A 20253-nucleotide genomic window follows, 5' to 3' on the forward strand; every position below is an offset into this window, starting at 1 on the left:
TGTGTAAGAGAGAGAGAGAGAGAGATTGAGAATCAGGTGTTTAGCACAATAAGGGTTAATAATGTTAGACCATACCGAGTTTCACAATGGCAGAAGTTCACTGAAAGAGGCAGGTCGCTGTCAGATGTCAAACCAAGCGGCCAGTTATCTTCACAGGATGTAGCAGCTATAATTGCACTTCTGTCCTGTTGTTGCAATGTATAATAGGTTCATGCATCAATTTCACACTGGTTTCCTGGGAGGCACAAGCATTATGAGAGAGGCACTGGGTTGTCGTCAGTTTCAGGAGGAAGGCTCTATGCAGATCAATTTCCTGCAAAATGCCTTGTCATTTCACTTTCATTCTCCTGTATGATAATACAGCCAGGTACACAAACGCATCAGTGACACCCAAATTATTAACGTTTGACAGGCCGCTATGAATTTTTCAATCATCTTTCCTTGTGTCCTGCTGAAAATTTCATGATTATTCTATGAGACTCTCAAGGTGACTGGTTTAGGGCTTTCACAGAACAATTCATGCAATCACAGAACTCCCAAAAGACTGATTAAAATATTCCTGAAATCACCTTTTGTAGAATGGAATCTGACTACTCAGTCACCATACACCAGTTACTCTTGTCATATCATATTCAATTAACTATTCTCCTTCATTGTTTTCCAGATCTTATGCTTTGTCTTCATGCCAGACATGGCTCTGTGAGTAGCTCTCTCACCACTGAGTCAGAAGGTTGTGGGTTCAAGCCCCACTCCAGAGGGTGAAACTCCCAGTGAAGTACCAAGGCAGTGCTGCATGACCGTAGGTGCTCGTTTTCAGATGAGACATTAAACCAAGGACCCGTCTGTTGTCTCAGGTGAAGGTAAAAGATCCCACTATAGTGTCTGAAGAAGGGCAGGCTAGTTGTCCAGGGTTAATACTTAATCCTCAACCATTATCACGAAAGCTGATTAACTGGTCATTGTTGCAATGTGGGATCTTGCTGTCCACAAATTGGCCGCATTTCCTACATTACCACGGTGACGTCACATCATTGGCTACAAAGTGCTTTGGGACTTCGTGAGGTTATGGAAAGTGGCGACCGAGATCCTTGAGGGAGAGGGAATGGATATGCGGCAGAGCAGATGTACACAGAGCAGGGGAAGGGACAGCAGTAGTTTGTTAAGAAAGGAGAATTTTTACTAGAGGGCTGTGTTTATGTTTTATAAACTCAGAGCAATGCGGAGATGAGACCAGATTCTATGTGTGCAGCAGGGGTTTATCTACAAGAGCTTTCAAATATCTCTGCAATCACAAAATGTCTGCACTCGTGCTTACAGCTCAGCTTCCAGTGGCTTCTGTGGCGTCTATTTACTTTGCTCTGAGTCCACACCAAGGCTTAACCAATCAATCACAGTGAGCATAGATCAGTTACCAGACTCACAATTGAACACCACAGACTGAAATTGAGGCAAATAAGTTCCATGGAGGTTCAGCAGTGAAGCTGGCTAAAGCTGACCATCTAACAGCTGAACTCAAAGTCTGACGACCATAATTAAATGGAATAATAAAAGAGTTTAATTAGCTTTTCATTTAGTCTTCATTAAGCTCATTAAGTTCATTGCTTAATGTAATTTCCAACTATGTACAATAATTTCAGGACCTCTTGCTGCATAAGCTCTTGATATATTAAAATATGATGGTTATAATGAGGTGTCTTTTTGCATCCCCTTTTTGTATCTTACAGTCATTAGGCTGAACAGATCAGTATTCAGTTTGCAATTCAAGCTACTCTTTGACTTGTAGAATACTTGATGATAGAAGGAACGGCATTTACTTTGGGCAGTTACAGTCAGCATTATTAGCTTCTAGAGAGTGAAGTAATTGTAACTCTTTTGAGTTATCAACAGATCACATGTAACTCTTTCGAGTACATTCACAGTTCTTGGTTTCCAGGAGTGGGACATGAACCCACAACCCTCTGATTCAAAGGCGAGGGTGCTATGAACTGAGCCACAGCTGACACCTCAGTGTAGTGATTGTAGGTATATCCTTTCCTACATCCTTTAGGGGGTCACGTGATTGTACTGACGAATGAGCTCAAAGCGGGTAATCTCAGGGGCGGAGTTTTCTAGTCATGGACTTGCTTCAAGCACGTAGCTTCTCAACGAGCCCTGTAATAAAGTTACCTGTTTCAAGTAAGACACCTGTCCTTGTAAAAACTGCGGATGCTGGAAATCCAAAACAAAAACAAAAATACCTGGAAAAGCTCAGCAGGTCGGGCAGCATCGGCGGAGAGGAACACAGTCAACGTTTCGAGTCCGTATGACTCTTCAACTGAACCTGCCCTTGTACGTTCATTAAAGGAGCAATGAAAGGTGGGAGGAGGAGGAGGAAATGAGGGGGAGGAGGAGGAGGAGGAGAAAATGTGGGGGAGGGGGAGGAGGAGGAGGAAATGTGGAGTGGGAGCTGGAAGAAAGTAGTTTCCACGTGTGTAAGAAAGCAATGATTTATCTGGAGCTGCCAACATGCCCTGAGCAGCCACACAGCTCAGGAAATCTTACTTCTATAGCCCACAATTATCCATCCATTTGTTCAAGGACTACACTCTCTAAGCCACAGTACTGCTAAAGCTCTGTTTCTTGTGCCTGCCCATTAGCTGCTATTCCTTTTGAAATGTCTTAAACCTGGTCAAATCCTGATAAGGCTCAACAGGTCTACAGAAAATCGAAAGTCAGTGCGTGTAAAGGGATTTAAAAAGCCAGATGGAAACTTCAGTGCAAATGTAGGTTGTTATTTATAAACAGAGCATTCATTCAGGGTGGTTGTACCTTGGTGAGCACTGGAAGAGCTCCTCATAGGATCCTGATCCTACTTTCATTTACATTCCTTATTTGCTGACCTGTCTCACTGCGGCCCAGAGATGTGCGAAAAAGTACTGTTGCCACGACAGTGAATAAATCCTAATCACAACGCTGAAATCTGTGAGCATCAGCAATTCGAGATATCTTCAAACTAATGACAACAGGATTTAAGGTTCACAGGTGACCCTAAGGACTGTATTTGCTGATAACAAGATTCAAGTCTGGAACACTGCCTGTTTTGCTTAAAAAAGGCAAGAAGCAACATCCACTGAACACCATCATGGGGTTAAGTAAAAAAAAAAGGAGAAATGATCCCAAAGATGTTAAAAAGAAAACATTCCATAAATGTTCTCGTTCAAGACAGACAGTGGGAAATCTCTGTTGCAGAGTTCAGTACAGAATAACATTTTTTAAAAACTCACCCATGGGATGTGGGTGTCGCTGGCCAGGCCAGCATTTATTGCCCATCCCTAATTGCCCCTTGAGAAGGTGGTGGTGAGCTGCCTTCTTGAACCGCTGCAGTCCCTGTGGTGTAGGTACACCCCCACAGCGCTGTTGGGGAGGGGGTTCCAGGATTTTGACCCAGCGACAGTGAAGGAACGGCCGATATATTTCCAAGTCAGGGCGGTGAGTGGCTTGGAGGGGAACTTGCAGGTGGTGGTGTTCCCATCTATCTGCTGCCCTTGTCCTTCCAGGTGGTAGAGGTCACGGGTTTGGAAGGTAATTTATTAACAAAAATGACTTTAATTGGAAGTTATATTCTCCTGCTTGACTTGTTCCCTTTTTGTCAATAAGACTTTGCATCAGCAAATCACTGGGTCCTCCCTCTCTCCTTAAACTGATGCTTTTCAATAAGAGAAAAGTTCAGCGCATGGTCAAAGCAGAAAACTGGGTGATTTCACACAAGGAAAAGCTCATGGTACTCATGGCTGGGACTCATGGTTGTCTTTGGGCTGGATTTGGGGTCCGAGATGATCTGCATCCCCAGCTCTCTGCATTCTGTCCCTCTTCCATACACACATGGGGGGCTGTGCCAAGGCCATCCTGGGATATTTCAGCAAGCGTCGGGAAAATATCACGGCCTCACAGCAGTATCACAGCATCTTTACAGTGCAGAAGGAGGCCATTTGGCCCATCAAACCTGCACTGGCTCTCTGAAAGAGCATTCCAGCTCATCCCACTCCCCTGCCTTATCCCCGTAACCTTGCACATTCTCTCTTCTCAGGTAGCAATCCAATTCCCTTTTGAATGCCTCAATCGAACGTGCCTCCACCACCCTTTCAGGAAGTTTGTTCCAGCCTCCAACCACCCTCTAGGTGAAAAGATTTTACCTCACATCACATTTACTCCTTTTGCCAATTAGTTTGAATCTGTGCCCTTTAGTTCTTGATGTTCTCTTGAGTGGGAATAGTTTCTCACTATTTACTCTGCCCATACCTGTCAGGATTTTGAATACCGCCATCAAGTCTCCTCTCAGCCTTCTCTTCTCCAAGGAAAACAGTCCCAACCTCTCCAATCTATCCTCATAGCTACAGTTCTTCATCCCTGGAATCATTCTTGAGAATCTCCTCTGTACTCTCTCCAATGCCTTCACATCCTTCCCCAAGTATGGTGCCCAGAACTGGATGCAGTACTCCAGATGAGGCCTAATTAGTGACCTATACAAGTTCAACATGACCTCCTTAATCTTGTACTCAATGCCCCTATTAATAAAGCCCAAGATATGATATACTTTATTAGCTGCTCTCTCAACATGACCTGCCATCTTCAATGACCTATGTATGTATACACCGAAGTCCCTGTGTTCCTTCACCTCTTTTAGAGGCTCTCCTTTTATTTTATACAGTCTCACCATATTTTTCCTGCCAAAACTTCTGTGCATTGAACTTCATCTGCCACTTGTCTGCCCAATCCACCAACATGTCGATGTCTCTTTGAAGTACAAGATTATCCCTATCACAGTTGACAATGTTTCCAGTCTTCGTGTCATCTGCAAATTTTGAAATCACGTAAATGAACCAAAGTGTCACATAGCCAAATTCATGAGTGTTTCCGATGGTTTAGAGAGCCAGGTATCAATGTGGCTTCATTAGAATTTCTGTTGATACCAGGATTCCGCTGGGATCGTTCATACTCTGAAACCTGGCTCACTTAGTAATATTGTTACTCACTTGTTAGGGTGGCTGAGTGATTGGAGGTGTCAAGCCCGAAGTCAACTAATCCTTGCCTTTGGCTTCAGAGTAAGTATTGGTGTCGCTTTGTCAGTCAATGGCAGAGATTAATTTCCTATGTGCTGATGTTTCTTTCAATTTCTTTGAGCACTTCTGTTTCCTATTTGTGAGTATACAGTAGATGAGTAATTAAAAAGGCCATTTGACTTGTTTGGACTGTTGGGTAGAGGGTGGTCACATGATAAAGCCTCCAAGAGTACGTCCAACCAGAGTTGGTAACACTATATTCCTAGGCAGGCCTCTCGCTGCTCCGACATCAAGATCCCCAGTTGGTTGTTTACTGTAAGGATGCAGCAAACAAAACTCCCCTCACACTAATATCTTCTGCTGTAAAACAGGGAATACTTTGTCATGACGACGGGACATTGTGACTGAGTGAGATCTACCTTTTAACTTCACCAGCTAACCACAACTATATTGAACTGTTTAAAGAAGACTGTTTTAAAAAAAAACAAGAAAGGACACTGACCAAAAATGGCTGCAACAAGTCACCTGATGTCTGGGATTGTAAATGGACCTTTTCTGGAAAGTTACTATACGGGTTGCACTGCACATATATTGCTCATGGAATTTCACACCTGGAGAGGTCTCAAGGTCCAGTTCAAAAAGAAAATACTTCTTGGAAAGACATATTAAAAATGCAAAGTGATGGACTTCAATCAACTGTAATTCTGTCAAGACAATAGGAACTGCTAACCAGCCAGATACCCAATAGACATTTAAAACCCCCTGTGGAGGATGAAAGAACCCATCTCCTTTTGGTTTCTTCTATCTTGAAATATGTCAAAAGTTTCTGAGATGAAAGATCAAAAATGTGACTACTTGTTCTACAACAATGACTCCAAGACACGTTAATCAAATTCCTCCTTGGAATATACAGACAGGAGGTTTAAGAACTGGTTTTGCCAAGTCAGGAACACAGAGAGAAGTCATCAAAGCCGTCTTGAAAAAACTGTTGAAACTCTCTCTCTCTCTTTCTCTGAAGCTAAGATTGTCTCCAGCAAAGTGCAGTTACCTGAACTTCAAACAGCTGCAATGCTCAACAATTTACATCTCAAGGACAAGCCAAGGACTTAATTATGTATTCTTTTAATTTTTATTTGGACTTTTCGTATTGCTGAGATATGTGTGTGTGTTTGGATGTCATTGTGTCTTATATTATTTTTTGTCATGTTTAGTAACTAATAAACTTATTCTTTCTTTGACTTAAGGAAACCTGGTTTGATTGGCTCCTTATTAAATAGTATGTACATTTGGATTGGAAAAGGTATGTACAGGGAAAACAATTTAAAAAAAAAACCCTTTGTTGTGACCAACAGTGGGTGGGCTGAATAAAAGGGGAGCCAGTTAACTCCTTCTTATCCAGGCATAACACTTTGAATGAGCAATATTGGCCCTCTATCTTACCGTTCCATCTCAAACGAATCAGGAAAGCTACTTATATTACAAAGTGTCATAGAGTCAACTGTGCCACGGATTGTTCAGCCTATCGAGTCTAAGTTGACTATCCATGGAGCCATCCAGTTAGCCCCACTCCCCAACTCTATCTCCGTAGCCTCTGCAAGTCCATCTCCTTCATGTCCATTCAATTTCCTTTTGAAATCATTCATCGTCTCTGCCTCCACCTCCCCTGAGAGCAGTGAGTTCCTGGTCATTACCATTCGGTGCGTAACAAAGTTCTTTCTCACATTCACCTTGCATATCTTATCCAAAAGCTTAAATCTGTGTCCCCCAATCCTTGCATCATCAACTAATGGGAATAGTTTATCTTTGCCTACCTTCTCCAAACGTGTCCACCTCTATCAAATCTCCCCTCAATCTCCTTTATTCCAGTAGTAACAACCCCAGCCTTTCCAACCTAACCTTGTAACTAAAACCCTTCATCCTAGGCACCATTCTGGTAAACCTCCTTTGCACCTTCTCAAGGACCCTCACATCCTTCCTAAAGTGTGGTGACCAGAACTAGACACAATACTCTACTTGTGGCCTAACCTGACCGTTATACAGGTTCATCATAACTTCTCTACTTTTGTGCCTAATACCTCTATTTACGAAGCCAAAGGTCTTATTGCTCGTCTAACCACGCTCTCAGTATGTCCTTACCACCTTCATAGATCTATGCGCATGAGCCTCCAGGTCACTCTGTCCCTGCACACACGTTAGAACTATGCCATTAAATCTATATTGTCACTCCTTATCCCTTCTACCAAAATGTATCACCTCACACTTCTCTATATTAAACTCCATCTGTCACTTGTCTGCCCATTCTATTAACCCATCTCAGTTCATGTAAAGGGCCACAGAGAAGCATTTTTGAAATTTCAATTGACAGGCACGGGAACACACAGTCTCTGGGACAGGATCCTGAACGGCCTTGACAAGGACGACGTGGAAAGGATGTTTCCTCTTGTGGGTGAGCCCAGGACTAGGGGGCACTGTTTTAAAATTAGAGGTCGCCCTTTTATAGAGATGACAGAGATGAGGAGAATTTATTTCTCTCAGAGGGTCGTACGAATTTGGAACTCTCTGCCTCAGAAGGCGGTGGAGGTGGGGGTCACTGAATATTTTTAAGGCAGAGGTAGACAGGTTCTTGTTAGGCAAGGGAATCAAAGATTATCGGGGGTAGATGGGAATGTAGAACACAAAACACAAACAGATCAGCCATGATCTTATTCAATAGCAGAGCAGGCTTGAGGGGCTGAATGGCCTACTTCTGCTCCTAATTCGTATGTTTGTATGTCCAGTTGCAGTGGATTAGTGTCATCCTTAGTGTTTGCCGCTCCTCCAAGTCTGGTATCATTTGCAAATCTTGAAATTTTGCTTTGCATTCCAATATCCAAGATCAAAAAATTACATAAATGAATGGTCCTCAGAGACTACTCCAGAAACTGAAATGAAATGCCAGAACGTAATCTGATGTACACCAACTTACATTTATATAGCACCTTTTTGGAAGCAAATCATCCCAAGATACTTTGCAGGAGCGTTTATCAAGCAAGAATTTGGCAAGCAGCCACCTAGTAATAAACTGACCCTGGCTCTGTCAGTTGATGAATGCAAAATTTTATATATATATATATATATATATATATAAATATGTAAACAGCAATGAGTTACACAGTTCCAAGGTATAATATATCTGAAAGCAGCATTGTTGCCTGGCGCCCATTAACTCTGGCAGATAGTGCAGTGTTTCAGAGAGCATCGATACTCTCATTACTCATCTGGCTCAAGGGTATCAGGCCTTAACAGATCAGAATGCAAATAAACATAAGGACCGGTCCTCCCACTGACCAGTATCGGTTGATGAGTGAAGCTTGATGGTCAAGAAATAGCGTTGCGGCTGTGCCTTCATGATTTCCCAGATAACATTCATAGCCAGTGTTATTCCCAGCAGGAGCTGCCAATCAAGCTCTTGGTTCTATCAGAGTGGGATCAGTGAACTGTATCTAGCATGGTAATACATCAAGGGGAACCAACAGACTCTGTGGTTTATTCCTGGTCAGCTGAATTTTAACTTGGGCAAATAAAACATATTAATAATATATTCGCAAAGGCAATAGGACTGAATCTTAACTAAGCTGATCTCTTGAGTCAGGCACAAAGGACAACTTTTCCTTTAATTTCCTTCTCATGCGCCCTTTGAAAACATCAACACACAATCAAGAATTAAATACGTCCCTTCCCGGAAGTGGACTACGTCTCCAGCACATAATGAAAAATCACTTCTGCATCAAAATGATTCCTTCTCAGAGAGAGGGCATGCACTCCAGCTTAGAAGCTTCTAGCACTGACAGGTGTTGTGGGGGAAAGGAAAAATCCTGTTCGTTGTGAAAGTAACTGTCAATTAAGAAAGTTTCAGGCCAATGATGGTCTGTTGAAGAGAGATCAATAGAGATATTTCAATAGCCTGCCTTTTATGGTGGAGTTCATTTGCAGGAGATATGAGTTTTAGATGATATTTCCTTATCCCCAGATTCTAAATCCTACAGAAGTGGAAGTTTTGAAACCAGCTACTACTTCACTATTGCAAATATAAGGAGCTTTAATAGCTCGGTCTCTTCTTTTTCTTTATTCATTCATGGGACATGGGCTTCGCTGGCTGGGCCAGCATTTATTGTCCATCCTTAATTGCCCCTTGACAAGGTGGTGGTGAGCCGCCTTCTTGAACCGCTGCAGTCCACTTGGTGTAGGTACACCCACATTGGTGTTAGGGAGGGAGTTCCAGGATTTTGACCCAATTCTTCAATATGGTAACAACACAGAAGAATGATTGAGTGAGTATACAGAAAGAACAACTTGCATTGATGTTCTACCTTTCATGCCCTCTGGACGTTCTAAGCACATTATAACCAATTAACTACATTTGATGTGCAGCCGACACTGTAACAGAACAGCAGCAAATTTCTACACAGCAAGCTCCCACAAACAGCAACATAATAATGGCCAGGTTTATTGCAGAGAACTCCCCTCTTGGCACATAGTATCCTGGGATCATCTACATCCATCTAAGGTCTTGGTTTAATGTCTTATCTGAAAGACAGAACCCCCTTCACTCCCTCACTGGGAGTGCCGGCTTAGACTGTTGTGCTCATGTTTCTGGGGTGGGCCTCGAACCCACAACCTTCCGACTCAGAGGTGACAGCGCTGCCACGGCTGACAGATGCTACTGGATCACATGGGGTGATCAAAAGAAGGAATGTGCAGGAAATAAGTGCTTCTCAGGACATAAGTGTCCATTCTGCTGTTAGAAGTAATCATCATCTTCAGTTCCCTACCCAAAGGCAGGTCCAACTCACAGTGCCACCACCTCCACCATGGGTAGGGCAAGGAGGCAGGTCCCAAACCCGCCCCAGCGGGAACAGGAGTTGAACCCCATGCTGCTGTTGGCACCTCTCTGATCCACATTGGCCATCCAACCCCCAAGGAGTCCAGGTTGGACAACACACACTTATACACACATGTTGTAGTCCGCAGCTATGGACAGTGATGGTCGGAGGCTCCAACATTCTTTCCATCACACGGCTGACCAGGAATCTCTCCCACTCTTAACGCCTGCCATTGGTGTGTGTTGGAAGGATTTCCAGGTTGATACTCAACCTGTTTGTATGTGTTATGAACGCACATTCCACGACCATCAAGTCCTGGAGTGGGACTTGAACCTGGAGCTTCTGCCCTCAGAGGCAGGGATGCTACCCGTTGTTCCGCAAGACCTCCTCTTTCATCAATACAAACTGAAAAAGTTGTCCATTTACCTGAAACAAATTTACACTAGGAAAAAATGCGAGAGGCGGAGTTGAGGAGCTGCGTTTAGTTTTTATATGTTAAGATCTGAAATTCACTGCCTGAAAGAGGTACAGGAGCAGATTCAATAACTTAAAAGAGAACCGGATAAAGACTTGAAAAACAATAATGTGCAGGGCTATGGGGAAAGGAGCTAATTGGATAGCTCATTCAAAGAGCCAGAACAGGCATGTTGGGCTGTATGGCTACCTTCTGTGCTGCAAGGCTCTAAGGTGCATGAATTTAAATAGAAACCTTTCACATCCTCAGGATGCCCTGAGGTGAATGATCAGCTAACCTGTTTTAGTGGGTTTCTTGAGGGGTAGAACCTGGTTCATCCACCCTATTCTATGTTGAAATAGCAACAGGAAGTGTTACGCTCACCATATAATTTGGAGATGGGAATTCCCCGGCTATATTCTAAATATTCACCCGAAATAAGAGTTTAACGGCAAAACTGAGCCCTCGAGTGTCAGCATATCATTTGGTAAGTCTTGGGGAGTGATTTTCTTTCCAGTGAAGTCAATGTAAAGAATTATTCTGTTACACAAGAACCATACTGATAAAAAATGTGGCAGCGAACAGACAGTTTAAGTGTTTCAATGACTAACTATCACTGCAATTTTCAATAACAATAGTGCTAGATTGCCTCAACGCTGGGAATATTACCTCGGAGTCGGAAGGTTGCGTGTCCAAGTTCCACTCCAGAGGTTTGAGCAGGGAATTCATGCTGACACTCCCAGTGCCAGTACCGAGGGAGAGCTGCACTGCCAGAGGTGCCATTTTTTGGGTGAGACGTTACATTGAGGCCTTGACTGCCCTCTCGGGGGGCCGCAGAAGATTCCATGGCACTATTTCAAAAATGGGCAGGGGAGATCCCCCCTGGTATCCTGGGCCAAAGATTATTCCTGAACCAACATCACTAAAACAGACTTTCAGGTCATTATCTCCTTGCTGCTCAAAACAAAATTGGCTGCTGCATTTCCTACATTACAACAGTGACTACACTTCAAAAAGTGCTTCACTGGCTGTGACTGCTCTGGAACATTCGGAGACTGTGAAAGACGCTATATAAATGCAAGGCGTTCTCTCTTTTGTGTCATGGATCATTATCAGTAATGATGGCTTTCAGCCTGCTAGAAATTGGCTACCACTGCGTGAATGGGAAATGTTAACACCTTCTCCCTATAATTAATTACACTAACAATGTCGAAAGGAATTCAGATTACTAACTGCACAATATTAACCTCTAATAAATGCTGGGGAATGCACATTAGGTCTGTCATTAAAGGAGAAGAAATTATAATTTAACCTTTTGGCGGGTTCTGTTAAAGAGTCTCACTAGATACAGCAGCCCTGTCATTTTTTGCCATTCTATCACTCCTGCCCTCCATGATATCACAGACATGTCCCTTTTCTTCTTTCTTCCCTCCTGGCTCTGTATTTGATTGGAAACTGTTTAATATCCAATGTTTTCTGCTGGAAGGTCATCGATCTGAAAGGTTAACCCAGTGTCTCGCTCTGCAGATTCAGTCTGACCTGTTGTGCTTTTTTAAAATCGGTTGTAATTTCAGATTCCCCGCAGCTTCCCACTATTTTCAGAATCCTGAATGTTCACCTCGCATTACCGTAAGCCCCGCTGATCAGCCGAATTTCTATCAAACCAGTGAAGTCCCATGGTGCCACACCAACCTCGAACATTGTCTTCGGTTAGAGTAGAGTGAGAAGGTGGGGTTGGGGGATAATTGAATTAAAGGACACCAATGTCCTCTCTGCTTTCTGTCTTCGTGACTTATGCTAGAGAGTATAGCTCCATGGTTGCCTGTTGTTGATCAGTGCTGTAGCCCCAGCTGCCACTCAGCTATTCAACCATGGAGAGTCATCACCAAAACTGACCCCAAAACTGTCTTCACCTCCCAGCTAACTGTGTAACAAGAATCACTGACTAGCAATTGGGGATGGGAATTAAAGCTGATTTTGTTCATTACTGCTTCCCTGACCCAGGTGTGCTGAGACCAGGGCTATGGGAGACAGACAGGAAAGTGGAGTTAGGGCCTCAATCGCATCAGCCATGATCTTATTGAATACTGGCGGACAAGGCTTGAGGGGTCGAATGCCCTACTCCCTGCTCCAATTTCTTATGGTCAACCCACATGAACTCATATCAATGGACTGAATAATGAGTCACCATGTAATGGCCACAGCCGGTGTTAATTGCTACACAAACCAAGTCCCCGAGGGAAATTTGGCTTATGGGCCACGGCTTTTCTCTTTTGCATTGTGAAGATGAGAAGACGCTGTACCAACTTCAGCAGTAAGAGGTCCAGTAACACATTTTAAAAATTACAAGTAAAAGCTTTATGAACAAAAACAAATAAAAGAAAACTTAATCACACAAGATTACAGTAATACAGTGAGGATTAGTCTTACAAAACATGCCCCGAAACTCTTTACTTGGTCAAATCCACAAGGAAACACTTGCCAGGCAACACTTCCTTATAGATATTTAAATGTGAAATCCAGTAATATTGCACAAGGCAAAGTGATGTACCTTCAATAAAGGTGTACCACATGACCTTTATGCTCTTGCATTCCACTTCACTTCAGAACCAAACTGTTTGCTGCAGCCCAAGACTTCTCAACAGCTCAAACAGCTCTAGCTATCTCCAGCCATCTCTAGTTTAACAGCTTTACAGCCACCTCTACAGATCTATAGCTATCCACAGTAACTCTAATGTACCATTTTTCCCCTTTCACCTCAATCCCATTGTTCTCACACCCCTTTGAAACCCAAACCCTTCCAAATATAAGATCTTGCATGTTTCCATCTTGCCTTTGCTTTTGAGTCCCCACTACTATTTGCCTATGCACTCCTGCAAGATGCAAACATTCTCCTTTGTCCCTCTGACCCCCCACTTTGAAATTCAAACAACCTCTCAACTTATCTAAAAATGAATAAGTTAGATCTAACTATTTACTTGTGCCTCAACTTAACACCTATATCCTTTTCATGTTTCCAAACCCCCACACAATCTGATTCCTATCTACTCTGCCCAGCTTAATTAAATCACACACACACACACATACATACACACCCCCAGCCTTCTTTACAGAATAACACAATATTCCCCAAAATATATAAAAAAAACACCCATTCACACAACCATCAAACAACATCATTCAAGAACTAAAATGTCCAACACACAAAGATAATGGGCAGGAAAAGAGCAGCTGGTGCACAAGGTCTGCCTGACACTCAGAAACATCAACGAAAAGGAAAAAGAAAGGCTTGCATTTATATGGCGCCTTTCACCTTCCCAAAGCACATCACAACTAAGGAAGTACTTTTGAAGTTTAGTCAATGTTGCAATGCATGAAATGCAGCAGCCAATTTGCGCTCAGTGAATCTCCACAAACAGCAGCGTGATGATGACCAGACATCACAATGGTTTTTCTGATGTTCACTGAGGGATAAACATTGGCCAGTGCTCCCCTGCTGATCTTCAAACTCACCTTGACCTTGGGACGTTTCACTACATTCCAAAGCGCTATATAAATATTGCTGTTGTTGATTGTCACTTTCTAAATTATTGATGGAGGTAGCGCATGAGATGTCCTGCCCCATGTGCTCGAAGAGCTGCAGGTTGCAAACTGACCTGCTTGGTCAATAGAAGGTCCAAGGCCCTGAGTAGACATCATCCCCGAATCGAGAGACAGCCAATGGAACGTCAAAGTTACCTCTAGTAGCCTCATTAATGGACTGGAATCCTCCTGCCCAATCCTGGCATTAGGTCAGGTAGTTCCACAGGTAACAATTGTATAAATGTAACAGATTTGTTCAGCTACACACACAACAGTGACGCAATTCTGGCTATTCATGTTCCAGGTTGTCAGCCAAAGCTTCAACCGCAACCACAACAACAACTTGCATTTATAAAGCACCTTTAACATGGTAAGACATCCCAAGGTGCTTAACAAGAGCGCAAACAATAAATATTTTTGACACCGAGCCGCGCAAGGTGACATTAGGACAGATGAACTTGTTTCAAAGAGGTCGGTTTAAAGGTAAAAGGAAGAAAGGAGAGAAAGAGAGGCAGAGAGGCTTAGGGAGGGAATTCCAGAACTTAGGACCCAGTAAGCTGAAGGCATGACCCCCAATAGCAGAGAGATTGAAATTGGGATTTCACAAGAGGCCAGAATTGGAGATTCCGAGTTTGCAATGAAAGCGCCTTTGAATGTGGGAACTGGATGAAACATTATAGCTCGTTACACTATTCACACCAATTAATCAATCCATTTATGTTTCTTCCTGGGATGAAGTATTAATCTTTCCAACACATGCTTTTATGAAGGAGACATATGTCAGCATTTAGCTGTCTGTGGAATGCTAACTGTGCATGTTACATTAAAATGAATTAATTACTGAGAGAAACTGATAGGTAATTAACCTGCAATTGTTGCCTAATGCCAGGATTGGGCAGGAGGATTCCGGTCCATTAATGAGGTTACAGAGGTGATTTTGATGTTCCATCAGTTGTCTCTCAATTCAAGGATGATGTTTACTCAGGATCGACAGTTTCTGTCATGGGTCTTCTATTGAGTGAGCAGGTCAATTTTCAACCTGCAGATTGAACAGGATGTCCTTTAGGATAGATTTTTCTATTCTTTCACAGGATGTGGGCACCACTGTCTATGCCAACATTTATTGCCCACCCCTAATTGCCCTTGAGAGGGTGGCGGTGAGCTGCCTTCTTGAACCGCTGCAGTCCATGTGGTGCAGGTACACCCACAGCGCTGTTAGGGAGGGAGTTCCAGGATTTGGACCCAGTGACAGTGAAGGAACGGTGATATATTTCCAAGTCATAATGGTGAGTGGCTTGGAGGGGAACTTGTAGATGGTGGCGTTCCCATGTGTCTGCTGCCCTTGTCCTTCTAGATGGTAGAGGTCGAGGGGTTGGAAGGTGCTGTCTAAGGAGCCTTGATGAGCTGCTGCAGTGCATCTTGTAGATGGTACACAATGTGTGTCGACGGTGGAGGGAGTGAATGTTTAAGGTGGTGGATTGGGTGCCAATCAAGTGGGCTGTTTTGTCCTGGATGGTGTTGAGCTTCTTGAGTATTGTTGGAGCTGCACTCATCCAGGCAAGCAGAGAGTATTTCATCACATTCCTGACTTGTGCCTTGTAGATGGTGGACAGGCTTTGGGGAGTCAGGAGGTGAGTTACTCGCCACAGAATTCCAAGCTTTAACCTGCTCTTGTAGCCACATAATTTACATGGTTGCACCAGGTCAGTTTCTAGTCAATGGTAATCCCCAGGATGTTGATAGTGGGGGATTCAGTGATGGTAATGCCATTGAATGTCAAGGGGAGATGGTTGGATTCTCTGGAGACGGTCATTGTCTAGCATTTGGGTGGCACAAATGTTACTCACCACTTATAAGCCAAAGCCTGAATGTTGTTTAGGTCTTAATTGCTGCATACCAGGAGAATGTCTAAGCTTACCAAAGTTAATCGGAGAGGTAGGGTACCCTTTTGGAGAGGTACGGAGCCTTTTGATAGGTCCAGCAACAGTTTTTGGAGAAGTAAGATGCCCTTTAGGAGAGATCATATGACCTTTTGGAGAGCTCAAGTGTCCTTAGGGGTTTATAAAAAATAGACATTGCATAAAAATTGGATAAAGTCATTGGAATTGTCAAACTGACAAAACACTTAAATCTCCTACCCTTTAAATGTTTTTAAAATGTGAGCAGTTCAAAAATATCAGTCCTTGCTCTGTCAATCAGTCTGTTGACATGAGCCTGAGGGTTATCATTATAGGATTTGTGCTGTGGGACTGATTCCACAACCCATCATTATCACAGTGGAGTACCTGTAAGTTCACAGTTTTATAGACAGTTCCAAGAGATTATAAAGTCTTTGATGTGGAGCTATGAATACAAATACTTGTTTTTACAATAGACTAAGTACTTGAATGAAATGTTTGTTTTATGAGGGATTAAGAGTTGTAGGAGTTTAAATGTAGTGAATGGGTTTTTATTAATGAGACAGTTTTTTCAATAGTAAAGTAATCAATAGACACTTAGAACATTATTTTGTTTCATCTGAGTCCTGAGGTCTGCCCATGGTGGATACTGAGTGAGTTGGCATGAAGGGTTTAAGGGCAAAGTGAAGTTGGTGGGGGGGAGGTTGGCAAGAGTTGGAACTAAGTTGGCAGAGGGGCCATAAAGGGCCATAGGAGTTGGTAGAGGAGCATAAGTTGTCATGGAGGGTATGAGTGGTGGATAGGGGGGCATGAGGTGGCAGAGAGGGTATGAGAGGTCATGGAGAGTGGGTGGGGGGCATGAGGAGGCATGATTTGGCATAGATGGGGCACGGGGTGTATGTGGGGGTGGGGTGGGTGGTGTGAGGGGTGAGGGCTAGAGGGCTGTTTTTTGTTTTATTCTTTTTCCTACAAGTCCCTGAGCACCATGCTTGGTCTTTCGCATCACCCACCTCTGCACTCTTTCTGGGGGCGGTGGGCCCAACTCCCGTGAATATCGCCTCCCCACCCCCACACAATGAAACACAACATAGAACATCCGGGGCACTTTCTTCTGAGTTGGATTTGCAGAGTCGGGAATTCTCCCAACTGCTTCAGTGTCTGAGATGTTACAAGTGGTGCTGAACACTGTGCAATCATCAGCGAACATCCCCACTTCTGACCTTATGATGGAAGGAAGGTCATTGATAAAGCAGCTGAAGATGCTTGGGCCTAGGACACTACCCTGAGGAACTCCTGCGGTGATGTCCTGGAGCTGAGGTGATTGACCTCCAACAACCACAACCATCTTCCTTTGTGCTAGGTATGACTCCAACCAGTGGAGAGTTTTCCCCCTGATTCCCATTGACTCCAGTTTCGCTAGGTCTCCTTGCTCCGCACTCAGTTAAATGCTGCCATAATGTCGAGGGCAGTCACTTTCACCTCGGTGGGCTCCGGAGTGCAGTATTTCCTTCCCCTTCTTTCCTTTTCTGTTGCTGCTCTGCCTCATTAATAAGATGTTGGGACTCAAAGAATGATGCAGCTCAACGGACAAGCTATCACCATCCTGAGCACGTGGTAACAAGCTCCTCCCACTCATTCAAGCTCCTCCCACTTTTCAAGGCCAGGCTCCAGACTGCCTTGGAAGTGTTTTCTTTGCCTCCGAACCCCTGGAACATTGGCCATTCAAGGGGTTGAGTGAACAGGGCCTGGCAGGGGAGATGTGGACACAGTGGGCAGTCGTTCAGAGTTGATCTGGCAGGAGTTTTGCCTGAAAGTTTGTGGATCTGGCTTCAAGAAAGACACGCGCACTCACTTTACGCGGTGCTAGGCTGTATTCTTGGAGATGGGGCAGGCCAGTGTTATTTCAGCGGTGTGGGATGTCATGTTATCACTGAAGTGTTCACCCCACCCCCCATCCCCGGCAGCACTTTGATCATCAAGAGAAATAGGAAAGAGGACCGGTTTTCTACAGCGTTTCCCCTTCTTATCAACCAATTCTAAAAGCCATGAATGGGTTCTTGTTGAATAACTTGGGCCTTGGCAGACCCTTCTTCCTAATTCAGATGTTAGAATGTCACCATGGGCAGAATCTTACGCCCCGCGGGTGGGCGCGCATTCGACCTGATCGGGCGCAAAATCGCGCCAGGAGATGTTGGGTGAGCGTCTCGACGTCATCGCGCGCTCATGCGATATTTCGCTCGGCGGGCGCGCACAAAAGTCAGAAGGGGGCCCGCCGACAATTAAGGGGGCAACTAAGCCCACTAACAGCGCAATCTTCCATGGCCCATCCAACCTTATGGTTGACGGACGGGGCGAATCGACCGGGGTGGGCCTTTGCATTTTTCATCAAACCTCATCCAAGGACGGGATGAAATTTCCATTATGAAATAAAATAAAAAAGTACCTGTGGACAGCATTTTTTTTTTATCAGTTATATTTTCAGGTACTTGATTGTGACGCGTGGACATTTCTTTGCAGCTTTTTAAACCTTTATTTCATCATTTTCAGGTTCTGCAGCACCCTGAGGCAACTGCCTGCCTTCAGGGAACTTTAGTTAGCTTTAGTCAGGGAACTTTAGTTAGCTAGCCAGCGTGAATTCGCGGGCAGGGGCCAATCACTGTCGGCGGCCCTTTTCCTGACCGCTCCAGGGCCCGCCAATCGCACGCGCCATCCAAAGTTAAAATTCAGGCCCATGGCGCCATCCATAGACAACTACAGCAGAAAGAGCAGGTTCAATTCAATCAGGTTAGCACAAATTAAAAACAGAAAATGCTGGAAATACTCACAGCATGTCAGGCAGCATCTGCGGAGGGAGAAGCAGAGTTTCATATTTTAGCTCGATGACCTTTTCTGATGTTTGTGTTTAAATGTTTGTGCTCTTTTGTAAAATTACATTTCGGTTAAAAGGAATTCTTATTAAAAAAAACCTGCCAATAGGGTGTGCTAAGTCCCAGATGTATTGTCCTCTGGTGGAGAATAAGGAATAAAGGAAACCTTCTGTTTTTCACACAGGAAGCTGGGGTTCAGAAGCAGATAGCTGTGCGTGCAGGTATTCTTAATTGTTATGAAGTGACAAAACACTTCAAATGGCGATGAGAGTGGGATCATCGTTATTAGGGGCTTTTGAGGCTTTTGACCCAGCTACTATGGACTTTGTAGTTTATGTCGAGCAAATGGAACAGTTTTTCATTGTGAATGAGATTGAAAAGGAAAAGTAGGCCTCAGTGTTTCTTCCAGTCATCGGAATGAAAAATTTCTGAGAAATCTCATTGTTCCTGACAAGTCAGCAGATAAAGAGTTTGTGGACGTTTCGAAAAAGCACTTTGATCCCAGACCAGCAAGTGTTGCTGAGAGATTCAAATTTCACTGAAGAGAACAGTGTGAGAGTGAGTCATTTTCCCAGTTCCTGGCTGAGTTGAGAAAATTAGCGGAATATTGTGACTTTAAAGGTTACCTGGAAGAAGCATTGCATGATTGCTTGGTTTGCGGACTAAGAAATGAAAGAATTCGGTGTGGATTGTTAGCGGAGCAAGAGTCGACAATGAAGAAACCTTTCGAGATTGCGCAAAGCATAAAAATGGCAGAGAAACATGCTGGAGATTTGAAAGCACATTCTAACAATATCAAAGTCAAAACAGTAAAGTCAGAGTACACTCACTTTCAACATGTCACCGCTGTAATGGAATAGGGCATAATGCAGGAGCCTGTAAGTGGAAAAGCACTGGTTGTCACTACTGTGGGAAAAAAAGGACACGTACAGCATACATGAGGCTGATCACGGTAAAGCAGTACTGCCAAGGAAAGGGTGAGGAGGAGGTCATGCTTGAAAACAAACACGTAGTTTACAAAGACGCACTACTTGGAAACAAAATACAAAAGTAATGTGAGTCCAGATGAGACAATGAGGAAGAGCAATTGCATCGCATTCAGTCTGACCTGAAACTAGACGAAGGACTAAACATTGGCATTGCCTCAAATGGTAAAATGGTTGGAATGGAGGTTGACACTGGAGCATCTGTTTCTGTTGCTTCAGAGAAGACATGGAAGAAAGTTTTCAATAAATGCCCATTGGAGAAAACCCTCCTCCAGTTTAGCACCTACACTGGTGAGCCTGTGAATACACTTGGGAAAATGTCCGTCCAAGCTAAATATGGAGATAAAATAGCAATGTTGCCACTTATCATTGTGAAAGGGGTTCGAAATAAAGTGCATTGTAACCCCATGTTGCAGTCCTTGTTAGACAAGCATATGGATGTCTTCAAAGAAGGTCTTGGAGTTATTAAAGACATTGAAGCCAAACTTGCTGTGAAGCCCGAAGCTTCTCCGAGGTTCTTCAAACCACGTTCAATACGACAGAAAATCGAGCAGGAACTAGAACG

Source organism: Cetorhinus maximus, chromosome 28 (assembly GCF_964194155.1).
Source record: "Cetorhinus maximus chromosome 28, sCetMax3.hap1.1, whole genome shotgun sequence".
Taxonomy (NCBI): domain Eukaryota; kingdom Metazoa; phylum Chordata; class Chondrichthyes; order Lamniformes; family Cetorhinidae; genus Cetorhinus; species Cetorhinus maximus.